The 15,022-nt window shown below is 33.1% G+C and overlaps 1 pseudogene; it reads right to left on the bottom strand.

Annotated features, from left to right (window-relative positions):
• Nucleotides 1–134: 134 nt before the first annotated feature.
• Nucleotides 135–1,400, bottom strand: LOC148762214 (LRR receptor-like serine/threonine-protein kinase IOS1 pseudogene; annotated as a pseudogene).
• Between the last annotated feature and the right edge of the window lie 13,622 nt (nucleotides 1,401–15,022).

Genomic DNA, 15,022 nt, shown 5'->3' with positions numbered 1-15,022 from the left:
AGAAACATGATCTTTTAAACTTGTAATCTAACAGCAAATGCTATATCTAGCCTTGTACATGTCATTGCAATAAATTAAACAACTAATTACTCTTGTGTATTGTAATTGATCAATAACTTTACCAGCATTAGGTATTAATGTCTTCTAAGGAACGTACCATCTCTTTGGACTGTTTTCGATTGTGAGAAATTTTTGACCAAATAAATCTTAATGGCGTTAAGGATGGGTGGATGGGTTGAAGCTTCAGTTCTGTAGATTAAAAACTCGTGCGGTGTTCCAATCAAGGCTAATCGAGAGTAAATAGTGTCTGCCCATAAGTAAGCAGGACAGTAGAGTCCATACCAAAGCTTGCCATTATAGAGATGTTGAATACCCTGGGCTCATTGGCCTGTAGCTCTTCAATTTTAGCAAAGTGCATCTAAACATAGAGTTCGGAATCGCTTGTGGTTTCGATGGAGAAATCCATGGATCCATTAGCATTGACTGGGGTGCTAGCAGTCCTCATGGCACGAAGTGGTGGTTGGTTATCATCAATTCCAGAGTCAATGTTTAAAGAGGTATTTTATTTGTGTCTAATCCAATCTTCTATAAGTCCACTAGATACGATCATAAGCATCTTCTTTAAACTTGTGGCGATCGCTTATTATATATGTATCTAAGCAATGGATATTTTAATATTTCTGTTCTTACAAGAACTTTGGTAGGTATATATGAAATGAAATGACTTTTTCCTGAATGTTCCACGAGTTGTTGAACCGATATCAAACCTTCCGAAGTGTTCCAACGATCCAGTTTAAGTTCTGTAGGTTGTATTTTTCAAAAGCCTTAACTTTATTGATGATATGAAAGGAATCCCATCCTTAGTATTCACAAGACAAACATGCAAATGATTTGATGGGAGCAAATGAATTATGTCCATGCTTGTATCATATGATGCATTTGTTAAAATCACTGTTCCTAAAAAATTAGGTCCTAGGTGCAGTTTAAATCTTGGTACTTCATTTTTCTCATCATAGTTTCCATACATAAAAAAAGCTCTGATTAAATATTTGTCTCCCTTTTTGAGGGTTATGTTGTAACAATTTCGGATCCTTTCAGGAAAACTTCTCACATACCCAGCTTGTTGTTGCATAATTTCTCTGAATTCAGGTAATATACTCTTACTTATGCCAATATGGATATAAGATGCATTTGAAATGTAATTGACGCCAGTTGTGCTTTCTGTATAGGTCGAGTCTTCTGGTAACCCACAATCTAAGTTTATGAACCCTGAAATGAAAATATAGGGAGGGCTAGTTACCTTGGTTAACCAAACCTGATTGATCTTGCTGAGCATGAGCAAAGATTGCAAAAGAAAAGCTGTTTATCAATACAAGATGGAAATGCTTTAACATCTCCATTTTAATTGTCAGTTCTTAGTTGGGGAGAACAGAGAGGAAGTGTAGACATTATAAATTTTCTCAGATAAACAAAAAAGAAACAAAAATTAAAAATTAATCAATTAAAAAAATAATAATAAAAATGGAAGAGAGAGAGAGAGGGGTACGACTGGTAGGGTAGTGGGAGCGTGCCCCCCTAAAAGCCCAGAACCGAGTATAAGGGGGGATCCGGGGGGCCAAAAAATGAAGGAACCAAGCAACCAAAAAACACAAAAATCCCTAGTCTCTAACATCCAACAATCCCTAGCCACAATAACCAAAGAAAATAAAAAAAAACCCTAGAAAAATCTAGCAGCCAGTAACCACAAAGAAAAAATGAAAGTGTCACCGGTTTTGGGTGAAAGGAGATCTGGGTAGGTGTCCCGATTGAAAGAGAAAATAGGAAGTTTGAGGGAGTGCCGCCGGTGGAGGTGTCAAAGTTTGGGTCTTAGTGTCGTCGGGAAAGGGAAAGCTTTCGGGTGGCTGGCGAAAGGAAGGAAAATGATAGGAGAGAGATTCGAAAAGTGCCAGGAAAGGGAAGACACTTGGGTGGTCAGCGAAAGGAAAGAGATCAACGGCAGACAGGACACCGGCGTAAGGGAGGGAAAAAGGAAGAAAGAAGGGTGAAGGCTTGGTTTAGAGAGAGAGAGAAAAGAGCCGCACCTTAGAGAGAGGAAGGAGAACCGGCAGCTAGAGAGAGAAAATGAAAGGAAAAAATGGAGAGAAAGGGTGAAAAAGAAGTTTTTATACCTAGGTTAGTGGACGCGAAACAGTGTCGTTTTGGTATTATAAGGAGAGGAATCCGATGTAGCACACCACATGTTGCGCTTGGTGAAGTTGCACATGGGTGGAAGAATGTTTGGGCTGTTGTTGCTGGATTCTTAGACCAACACGGACCCAGTTCTTCCTGTGGGCTTCAGTGATTGTTGGCTTGATCCTAGTGGACCTTGAGCAGGATTCGGGCTGTGGAGAAGCAGGAGGATTAAGCTGAGTGGGTATTTGACCCATAAAGGTAAATTCTTTGTCATGCTATTAAGATCTGTAATGATTTGGGCTTGTTCATTTTGTTAGCTTTCAGATTTATTATTTAATCATTTAGGATTATGATTGGATTACTTTAGTATAATGTTTGAAGATTTTTAGATGTTATTTTTTGGATAAAGAGAATAATACATATAGGGGAATATAAATATATATATATAAATATATATATAATATAAAAATAAAAACTTGTATATTTAATTAAGAAAAATTTAAATGTAGGAGAATACTTATTAAAAGTATTTAAACTTAGGTAAGTGAAGTTCATGTGCAAAAAAATAGATTGTTAAGTGGAATATGTTTACAATAATGGAGTTATGGAGATAAATAATAAATATAAAAAAAATAACATATAAATGAAGGAAATAAAGGGTAGGATAAAGATTTACATATAGATTAACTAAAAAAATTTGAAAATTATTTGATTAAGTATTAAAATAATTATAATAAAATAGATATGGGAATCAATCTTGAAAAATTAACTCTTACAAAAAATAATAATAAAAAATAAAAAAAAATAAAAAAATACAAAATACCATGATATTAACTACAAGTGTAATATATCGATGATGGGATGATCGGTTGGGATGTGAGAAGTTGTAATCCCGGGCTAATTTTCCCTAAGTTCGGAATCTGAATTAAGGCTCCACCAGTATGACGGGAGGGCCTTAATTTTGAGGTTTCGAGATTTTTAATTTCAAATATATAAAAAATATATATAATGAAAAAATAAAAAATAAAAAAATAGTATAATAAAAAAAATAAAATTTTTGTTCACTAAAATAACATGGAATCATAAACAATTTATCTAATTATAAAAGGAAAATATAAGAGTAACTTATAATAAAAAAATGTAAGGTATAAAAAAATAATAATTAGAAATAAAATAAAAAATATGATAATAAAGAATAAAATAAAATAATAAATAAATAATAAAAAATGATAAATAAAAAATAGACAATTGCATTAGCATAACATATATATATATATATTGCATTATGCATATCATTGCATATAAATATTTCTGTTTTCGAGTTTAAGTCCCGATGATGGGATTTTCCGAGGATCTTGCAAAGGCGGGTATTTCTCGAAAAGTTTCCTAGGTGAAAAGATGTCCCCGAGTCCCACCAGTATGATGGGAGGGCTCGAGAAACATCTTTAATAAAAGGCTTTCACTCGTATTAGGTTAATTATGCACGAAAACATTATCATTAAAGAAAAACGTACGATAACCCCGATGATGGGATTTATTCGTCGAATTTGTAAAGAAGAATTTCTTGGATAATTCCTTAGGTGAGAGAAAACCCTGGATCCCACCAGTATGATGGGCGGATCCGGGAGGACGTCCTCGATAAAAGGTTATTCGTTTGACATTTTTTATCTCATGCCATGCATTTCATCATGCCTCTCATGTGCATTTCATTTTAATAAAATTAGAAATAAAATAAGTGAATAATAGCTAAGGAAATAAAATGAACTTAAAAAAATAAAACCTAATAGGATAATCTAAAAATGGTACCGTTCATGAAACGGGCGTTTCGGGGGTGCTAATCCTTCCCCGGGTGTAACCGTACTCCCGAACCTAGATCTAGAAAAACGTAGATCAGTTTAAAATTCTATCGACGGGGCTTAAAATTAATTTAAGACTTCGTCGATTGGAATCGAGTTAATAGGTGGCCAATCACACCTAGAAAAAAAAAGATTGGTGGCGACTCCTAGTTTTTAGTGAGTTTTCACTCATGTCTGGCGGTTGGGTTTCCGGACCAGCACATTACGACAGGAAGTAAGCATCTTTGTAAGTTATATATACAGCAAAGTGGCATGGTGAAATAAATTATGCGAGAAACTTGGTCAATTATTCTTCCATAAGCAATTATGCATTACACTTGTTATTTTTTTAATCTCATCAATCATCTCTTCCTGAATCTCCATCATTCCATTTCGTGAGCTAAGCTTAGTGGCCATATTTTAGTCTATTATGTATTTTAATCACAAAGATATTATTGCTATTGCTTAACAGAGCTGGAATAATATTGTTGCTATATTTTAGTGTTGACACTGATTGGTACCAGTAAATTAACAAAACTTAATTAAAATGGAACTTGGCCCTTAATAGAGTAAAGAAAAGTTCCTAGTTGACTCAGTTCATAGCGTGGACTTTAGGGAAAAACTTTGTTTAATTAAGATTTTATGAAGATGCCTAAGAAAGAGTTTTATGTAACTTGAGTTATTATATTTACAATTGGCTAGTATATGATCTTATTATAGTGTAAACTTCTTGAATTAGAGAAAAAAATTGAAAAATACCAAATATCTATTGTATATAAATGTCAATCTCTATTCAATTCCTAAGGTAACAAATTGTTTGCTTAATTTTAATTTATCCAATGTAATGACTATAAAGTAATTCTAAATTCGTGTATAAAGTAATTTGTTATTTAATTTACATCCAAGGAAACTAAAAATCATATGGTAGCTATATGTGAAACTATCATTATTTGATGTCTCAGGTAAAATAAACTAAAAACAAAAGCAATTAAACATGAATTAAGAAACAATTTTCATTGAGTTAAGATGTCCCTTTCATTTTGATTTTGGGATGACGATGAGTGCTATCGTTTTTGCTATGATAACTTTAGTTGTTGGATAAGTCAATTTATTATTTACATTCTCCAAATGGTACATCTACTATAGTATGAAGAATGGTACATTCATCCTGCTTGATTATTGCTGGCTTGCCAAAGGTCATTATCTTGCTTGGACTTCGAGGGGAATCTTAACGATCACAAGTAATAATGAAAGATATAGAATGGAAGTAAGATATGTATTTCAAGTGTCAGGGATGGAGACTTAACAAGTTTATAATATGATTCATGTTATATACTTTAGGGATGATTTTTTTTAGCCTTCAAAGATAGAGTATTTTCAAAAATAATTTTCTTTTTAATTTTAATTATGTTTAGTTAAGAGAAAAGATTTTTGAACAAAATTGCTCTTAATGAACTTCTTCATATTCAAGTGTTCCCAAATTTTCTCTCTCGCCAGTTGTCTGTTTTATTCCCTCTTCTGTTATGCTTTCCATTTTTCTCTCTCGTCATCCAACTTTATCTAATTTTACCACCATCATTATCTCTTTGTCTGTCTCTCGTTATCTCGTCATGTGATCAAAGAGCATGACATGGAAGGTAAAAATATATTCTTGGGTTTATTGGTTTACATTCACAAAACCCTCTCTCTATGTATCTTTCGCCATCTCATTGTTGATCTATAGACCAAAAAGCATGGCATGGTGAGTAACAACGGGTTCTTGGGTTTATGAGTGTTAAGTTTTTTCAGTGATTCAAGTCTGGTAAAACATGCCTTAATGTATAACAAAGTGATTCATACATTGGCATGTAACATCAGTAAGAAGAATGAAGCTTTGATGTGTAATATATGGTGTTGAAGCTTTAACCTTGGCATGCAACATCTGGTGCTGAAACTTTGATCTTGACATGTAATATCTGGTGCTGAATCTTTTTTATGGTTATAGGAAATGTAACAAATAAAATAACCTAAAAGCTAATAATCTAAATTTAAGGATTTTGGATAGTATCTTATTGTCCAAATCCATTTCATCCTAGCCATTTCACCCCAACAGTAATGTTGATGTTGGATAATTTTTTAATACACCTTCATTTCCATATCAAATTCCTTTTTGATTTTAAATTTTATCTCTATCGTGAAGGTGTTTAACTCCAAGAGTTTATGTCCTAATGAAATACAAAGATAGAGGTCAAATTACATTTAAAAAGTGTTGTTATGACACGTTAGGCTCAAAAAAATGTTGTTACAGTTGAAAAATAATTGTTACACGCTTTAACTCTAAGAGTTTATGTTGTAGTGAAATATAAAGAAATTACATGTTTAAATAATGTTATTGTTACACGTCATGTTCAAAAAAATTAAGCAACATCAAAACTTTAGCACTAGATGTTACATGCCAAGACTTCAGCACCAGATATTACATGCCAAGGTCAAAGTTTCAGTATCAGATGTTACATGTTGCCAAGGTCAAAGCTTTAACACTAGATGTTACATGCCAAGGTCAAAGTTTCAGCACCATGTATTACACGCCAAAGCTTCTTTCTTTCTACTGATGTTACATGCCAAGGCATGAATCACTTTATTATATGCTAAGGCATGTTCTACCAGACTTGAATCACTAAAAAAACTTAACACCCATAAGCCCAAGAACTTGTTGTTACTCACCATGCCATATTTTTTTGTTTGTAAATTGACGATGAGATGGTGAGAAATAGACAGAAAAATAGTTTTGCAAATGTAAATCAATAAATCCTAGAATATGTTGTTACTTTTTATGTCATATTTTTTGGTATGTAGATCAACGATGAGATGACAAGAGATAGACAGAGAGAAAGTGATGGAGGTAAAATTAGAGAAAGTTGGATGATGAGAAAGAAAAATGAAGAGCACAACAGAATAGGGAGCAAAGCAAACAAACGACGAAAGAGAAAATTTGAGAGCATTGAATTTGTTTGGAATAGTTTTAAGAGTATTTGTATCATCTCATGGCTAAAATTAGCTAAGAACAATTAACTTTATATTGAAGGTTATTTCTGCAATCGATTTATGAGTAGGGTTTTTTCTTACAATTCTCTATATATTTTGTCCTGATTTTTTTCTTAAAATTGTTTCTTGGCATTAGTTTTAAATTAAAAATTTTAATTTATTATATATATCTTACTATATTACCTCATATTCCATATTAAATGAAAATAATATTGATGAGACCTCTATAAAGATTCAAGATAGTCCAAGTAATCGAAGTTTAAATATTTAGAGTCATAGACTTCCAAAAGTTAATGAGTTAATTGCTCTTAGAACTTTTTATCAAAGTATATACCAATTTGAGATGAAGGTCAAGTTGAGTTGGATTGATTTCAATTGTTGTGAACCTTGGTTGTGAGGAAATGAAGACAATTTGAATTTAAACTTTTGAAAGATCTATAATTTGGATCTAAAAGATTGTGAGTTAATGAGTTTTAAACTTTATGATTTTTTAATTTTAATTTATTAGAATTTTCAAGGGGTTTTAGATGACAAGATGAGGAGGATAGTTTGAGCTCGTCCTCTGAAGCTTCAGCCAATGGAGGAAATGCTAATGGACTGATGAAATGGATAGATTCAATGAAATAGAGGACGATGTGTGCTGGGAAGCCAAAATGTGGATAAAGAATATGGTAATCATGGGTTTGCAACCCGAGTATTAATAGCTAAAGATAAAGAGAGCCCAGCACAAGTAATTCGGTTTGTGGAAGTAATTGGGCAGCCTAGAAAGAAAGTAGTCAAGAGAACGAAGTCGTGGTCTGTGACTGGAAAGCCTTCTCCAAAGATCCAGATAATCCAAACAAGTAATTGGGTAGTGAGTCAAGCCTAATTGGCCGAAAAGCCTAAAATCAGTCAAACCTATCAACCCAAGTGACATGTAGGTCAGTCTTTTACTAGGCCAAGTTGCAATAAAAAACCCACAAGTCCAAGAACCCACCTCCCACAGAGTCAATGAAGTGTAGGATTTCACACTTACCTGACTAGCAGGCCCAATTGTGATGAGCCCATTTTTAGTAGCCCTATCAGTGAAACCTGGCGCCTCTATGGAGAATGAATCATCCTTTTGAGAGGAAGCCCACCAATCTAATGGGTTAAATGCTAAAATAACTAAAGTTTAAAGAATTCCAATAATCTCTGTACTCATGCAATTTTGTCAATTTAGTCTTCGTTTTCAAAATTTGATCAATTTAGTCCCTTGATTTAGAAAATCAGAACAATTTAGTCCTTCCTCTTTATGTTGTCCAATTTTTCATTAAAGGTGATGACATTAACACTGATGTGACAAATTTTGCTGATGTGGTAGTGCCACGCCACTCTAATGTGGCAAATCGAGAAAAAAAATTTCAAAAAAAAATTTGAACCAAGTCATAAGGATTAAACTGAAAAAAAATATATAGTACAAGGATTAAATTGAACAAAATTAAGGTGTTTAGAGTCTAAATTGAACCAAAAATTTTTTGAAAAATACAAATATTTGAGTAAATAATACATATATTTATTAATAAGCCAAATGTTTAAGTGTAAAAGATTTATAGTGTTAAGAAGTAAATATAATTATTTTCTTACTTGATTATTTCATTCTGTAATAGGTACATTACTTTATCTTCTTTGTAAAATTTAAGTTTGAATTCCCCTTTTATAAAAAAAAGTTCCAATCTTTTATAAATATCATGATTAAAACCATTATCACTTAATTTTCCTCCTTTTTTTATTAAACTTAATATTAATTTTAATGACATTGTTTCTCCATTTATAAAAAGAAACAAAAAGATTTAATTGCCTTTTTAAATATATGTATGAAAACCAAATTAAGCCAATTAAATGCTTAATGATAAAATAATTTGCCAAGAAATCATCTCATTTAACATTGTGATTTTGAGTATTTGACAAAATATTTATAGAACTCTTTACATGGTTGGAGTATTAAAGCAAAGTTGGGCAAAGATAAGATGATGAGAAGATTCTAAATGGGAAATCAATTTTTTGTTCCCCCACCTCCCCCAAGATTTTGTTGATTGTTGTATTGGTTTCTTCGATTGCAAGGAAATTTTTTTTTGAACCGCGTGTAATACCCTTCAAAAATATTCTAACTAATTAATTATGTTATAAAAAATAAATATTTATTAAGTTATAGTCTATATAAAAATAAATAAATAAAATATTAGTATAACTTTTTATAATTACAATTATGGCCTTGGGGTTTATTAATGAAGAAAAAATAAAATGAAGGACTTTTTGGCTAATAGGGTAGTTATATTTTTGTTAACGTCTGTTTAATATCAACATATAGAAATATAAGCCATTTAGGGGACATTAACTCTAAAGAAAAAGAAGAAAGGTGGAAAAATGGAAAATCTATTCAACAAAGCAGTGGTTAAGGTATGATTAGGCTTTAACTCATGAAAATTGTGTTTTTTTTTTTTTTTTGCTTAGTTTGAAATAAAGACCCTAAGTTTAGTTTGTATTTCTTTAATTTTTGTCCAAAATCAGGTACTATTTCGATGACTTTCCGACAGCATGATAGGTACCAATGGAAAGGTCTTGAAATGATATTTCTAATGATTTTTGTAATAACTCATTTGGTTGATCGGTTAGAGACATATGAATTTTTGAAGTTAATTCTAAACCCATTTTTGACAGTTTTGGTGACTCAATTTTGGGTCATTAGAACTCCACATTTCGAAAACATTTTGAGTTTATTCTTTGGGGGTTTTTTGAAGTATGAAATGTGTTCTTCATTTTGGTTTCAATGGTTTGGTTATAAGTTTTTTTTTTTTGTTAAGAAAATCAAATGCTTAAAGTTACCTAGATGAATCTAGAAACCCAAAAATCTGAGTATATCTGTGATAATTTTTAAACTTTTGGCTTTTGAAACTTGTGAATCTTGTAATCCTTTTCATGAAAACAAATTTTAATGTTATAGTATTACATGAACACTTCAAATTGGTCGTGAGTTTATCATTGGAAACAATTCGGGTTAAGAGTTGCCAAATGGCCATCCAGATCTTGGAAATCTTAATATATGTGTATGGGTATTGATTATGAAAATCTTACCCTTGATGATAGTATGCATGGGTATTGATTATGGAAATCTTATCATTGATGATAATACATATGGGTATTGATTATGGAAATCTTACCCTTAATGATAATGTGTATGGATATTAATTATAGAAATCTTACCTTTTGTGATAATATGTGTGGCAATTAATTATGGCAATCTTACCTTGAGTATAAAGTGAATAGGTATTGATTATGGAATCTAACCATAATGATAATGTTAATAGGTATAGAGTACGAAAATCTCTCGTAGCTATGATAATGAAAGTATGATTGATGATGAGCAAACTAGATGTTGATAATGTATGTTTACTGATATTGTAAGAATTACATGTCACATGATGTTGCTATGAGGCACTATGAAATAATTTCACACTTATTTAATGAGTATGAAATTAATGAAACTATTTAAGTTAACGAGCTTGTAGTCACTGACAGTAAACGCTAACCTTTGTGCACTATGTAACTACCTTACCTAGCAAAGGGCCAAGTGGAGTTAACCATGTGTACCCGGACTACACATGACCCTTATGTGCCTTAGATGTGGAGAGCGAAATATCCCATTTCTTGGGTTGAAATACCTTTATTTGCCTTAGATGGCAAGAGTGAAATGTCACCATCCATTAGGTTGGAACACCTTTGGACTAAATAAGCACTTTCTTGAGTAGCTTCCATAAATGGTATATTGATCATAGTGAAAGTTTGACTTGAAATGATTTATTTTGCTTGATCTTCAATTTTGAATCAAAGTGAGTCCTTTACTTTTTTTTATACTTGAATTATGACTCTAAATTGGACATTTGGCATAAAGTATGCATAATTCCTTTTAAAGGACCAAATTTAGGCATTTATAGCAAAAATCTAGCCAGTCAACTTCATTATGCCCCGTATGCAAGAAGCTTCACAAGGGGTTATGTCATCGAGCCATAAAACTTTGTTTTTATTGTGGCCAGCCATGGAAAATGAAAAAAAAATTGCCTAAAGCCCATCCATCTCATGGATCGTGACACAATGTTTCCCAACCTATGTTGCCATCACTTCCTGTAGCGACCCAACCTATCAAAGGAGTTGCAGGAGCTAAGGGTATAAGTGCAGGTAGCTTTTCACAAGGTCGAATGGCTGAATCTGTGCATCAAGGATCGATTGGCAGAGGATAGGCCAAGGTACAGGCTTTGACACCTCAAGATGCCCAGACGTATAAGGTAGTGGTTTTAGGTATACTTTTTATTTACGGTGCGGAAGCATGCGTAGTATTTGATCCCAGATCCATCCATTCTTTACCACATTTTGCATTGAGATTAAGTGTTGAGCTTACTTTAATAGACTTGAGTTTCGTAGAGACTACTTTGTTGAAAGAGATATTTGTAGTTTAGTACGAGAATAAGTCTTATGTGGTCTGAATCAAGGATAAAGATACTCAAGCCACTTTCGTACTATTAGATGTGCTAACTTTTGACATGATTTTGGGCATAGATTGTCTATCAAGAAATTAGGCTAATATGGACTACCACCACTTGTTAGTGAGATTCCATTTCCCAAGAGAGCCATCTTTCAGTATCCAGGGTGATCATAGCATTACCCTAACCAACGTAATGTTTGCCAAGACAATAAAGAAGTTGTTGAGATATGATTGCCAAAAATACTTGGCCTTGATTAGAAACACTCAATTGAAGGTTGGTGTTGGCTCCATTAGTTTTTTATGATAATAAAACATTCCCATTTATTTGTGTCTAATACCTTTACTTAACTGTGTAGGAAAATTAATATATGAAATTAATTAATTAACTCTTCAAAGAGTATATCAAAAGAAAAAGAGGGATAAAAATAACAAAATGCAACTATCTAAAAAGGAGGAAGCTTATTGGTGAAATAAGGAAGAATGTTGGTTGACCAAGTTTCAAATTGGAGGAATGACAGGCTGAAGAGTTTGAGAAACAGAACCAATTTAGTCGACCAAGTCAGTCGACTAACTGCTCTCTGCCAGAATCTGTAACCTGAAACAGAACCAACTTAGTCGACCAAGTCAGTCGACTAAGAGTTCTTTGTCTGCAATTTGAACCAGAACACTACAAGACAGATTAACGGCTATAACTCATCCTCAACTGTTTCCAATGGACATAAAACTGCCAAACTGTCATAAGAGTTACATCTCCAAGTATAAAAGGGTCTTTCAACAATTAAAAATAAGTTTTTTAGAAGCCTTGAATGAGATTTGAGCTATAGAGAGTTGAAAAATCAGAAAATCTTCACTACACTTGTCTGCACTTAAACGCTTACTCTTTGCATTTGTATTTTGCACTCAATCTTGTACCAATTAGATTAACCAGTGATCATAGGTACTTTCTTTTACTACTTTTCTTGTATTCTTAGAGTGAGGAAGTCACTCTAAGGGGTTGTTCAAGCTTGGGATAGCTTTATTGTTGTAGGTTGTGGTTGAGCCTTAGAAAACTACTTTGGGTTTTAGTTGAGCCCGTGAAAAATTAGTGTAAAAGGTTTTGGCTGAGCCTTGAAAAGCCATTGTAAAGCTTGGTGAAAGCTTGTGAATTTCACCGAATCTTAGTGGATTTGTTGAGAAAATTCTTGGTTGGATAATCAAGGTAGTGGATGTAGATCTTGGACCGAACCACTTTAAATTGTTGTGCATCTTGTACTCTGTTTTTATTTTCTTAAGTTCTGGAAATTAGTTCTTCATCTTGTTACGAGCCAAATTGTGCTATTCACCCCCCTTCTAGCACATATTATCGGGATCAATAGTTGGTAGTGAGGTAGGTGTGCCTATAGTTGCAGAGTATTTTGATATGTTTTTGGAGGAGTTACTAGTACCTCCCAAGAGAGAGATTGAGTTTTGTATTGATTTGGTATAGGATACTAGTTTAATATCCATATGACCATATCATATGGCATCAATAAAGCTCTAAGATCAATTGAAGGATTTCTTGTATATAGGTTATATACACCTTAATGTGTCAACATAGGGTGCACCGGTATTATTCATGAAAAAGAATAACAGATACTTAGATTGTGTATTTGTTACTGACAGTTGAATAAGGTAACGATAAAGAACAAATATTCTCTTTCACAAATTGATGATTTATTTGAACAGTTATAGGGAATTAAATGTTTCTCCAAGGTTGATCTTGACTTAAGCTACCACCAGTTTAGGATTAGGCAAGAGAACATGCCTAAGACTGAATTCCAAACTAAGTATGGTCACTGTGAAGTTTTTGTTATGTCTTATGGTCTTACAAATTCCTTGACAACCTTTATAAATATAATGAATTAGGTGTTCAAACCATACTTGGATAGATTTGTGGTGATGTTTGTTGATGATATTTTGGTGTAGTCGAGGAGTAAGGAGGAACACAAGCAACATCTGAGGATTGTGCTCCAAGTTTTGAGAGAGTATCAATTGCACACCAAATTCTCCAAGTGTGAGTTTTGGCTTGATAATATGAGCTTTTTGGGTCACGTGGTTTCCAATGATGGTGTTAAGGTTGACTTAAAAAACAATTGAAGCAATGGAGAAATGGCCAAAGCCTATGTCTGTGATAGAGATTCGTAGTTTTTTGGGATTGATTGGATATTTTTGATGGTTTGTAAAGGACTTTTCTAAACTTGCAACACCTATGACTAGACTAATTTAGAAAAATGTGAGTTTTAATGCTTCGAAGCATGTGAGGAGAGCTTTGGAAAGCTCAAGACTTGTCTTACTTTAGCTTTGATACTTAGCTTAATGCAAGATATGGGTGGATATATGATGTTTTGTATTGTGATGCCTCGAAAGTTGGATTAAGATTCATGTTGATGCAACAAGACAAAGTGATAACATATGCCTCGAGACAGTTGAAGAAGTATGAGCAGAATTATCCCATTCACAATTTAAAGATGGTAATCATTGTGTTTGCGTTGAAGATTTGGAGACATTATCTTTATGGCGATTCTTGTGAGATCTATATCGATTATAAGAGTTTTAAGTATATTTTTCAGTAAAGTGATCTTAGCCTTAGGCAATGTTGATGGAAAAAGTTGCTTAATTAAAGACTATGATTGCTCTATAGTAGCTTCTTTGAGTCGAAAATCTATGGGGAGTTTAGCCCATATATCAGTGAAAAGCAAATATTTGGTGCAAGGTATTCATGATTTTGGAGATATGGGATTGCATTTTAAGGTTAACGAGACTAATACTTTGATAGGGCATATTCGAGTTAGGCCAATGCTACTTGATCGCATCAAGGAAGCCCAAGATAAGGGTAAGTGGGTGACCAAGGCCCTAAAGAATGCCCAAGGGAGGAAAAGACAACACTTTGATAGAGATTCTGATGGTTTACCCTGTTATAGAGCTAAGGTGTATGTGTTAAACACGAATGGTTTCAGGAGAGAGACTTTAGAGGAGGCACATTTATCTGCTTATGTTGTACATCTGGTAACCACCAAGACGTATCATGACTTGAGACAGGTATATTGGTGGGAATGTCTAAAGAAAGATGTAGCAGAGTTTATAGTCAAGTGTTTTATGTATCAACAGGTTAAGGTAGAGCATCAGAGACGAGTAAGATTACTACAACCTTTACTTGTACCCAAGTGGAAATTGGTACACATCTTGATGGATTTTGTGACAAGACTACCTTGTACAAGTAATAGGTGCTATTTCATTTGGGTTATAGTTGAAATATTGATTAAATCCACTGATTTTCTATAGATGAAGACCAACTATGGAGTGGCATAGTATGCGATATTGTATATTGATGAGATTGTGTGATTGTAAGGAATTCTAGTTACTATAGTCTCTTGTAGGGGAGCTCAATTCAATAGTTGATTTTAGGGGAAATTTTAGAAAATTTTGGGAACTAAGTTAAATTTTAGCACTACTTTGCACCCTTAGATAGAGGGAT

The sequence above is a fragment of the Theobroma cacao genome, chromosome 6 (assembly GCF_053813885.1).
Source record: "Theobroma cacao isolate CCN51 chromosome 6, ASM5381388v1, whole genome shotgun sequence".
Lineage (NCBI taxonomy): Eukaryota > Viridiplantae > Streptophyta > Magnoliopsida > Malvales > Malvaceae > Theobroma > Theobroma cacao.
The sequence above is the reverse complement of the archived record's forward strand: the minus strand, read 5'-3'. Positions and strand labels throughout refer to the sequence as shown.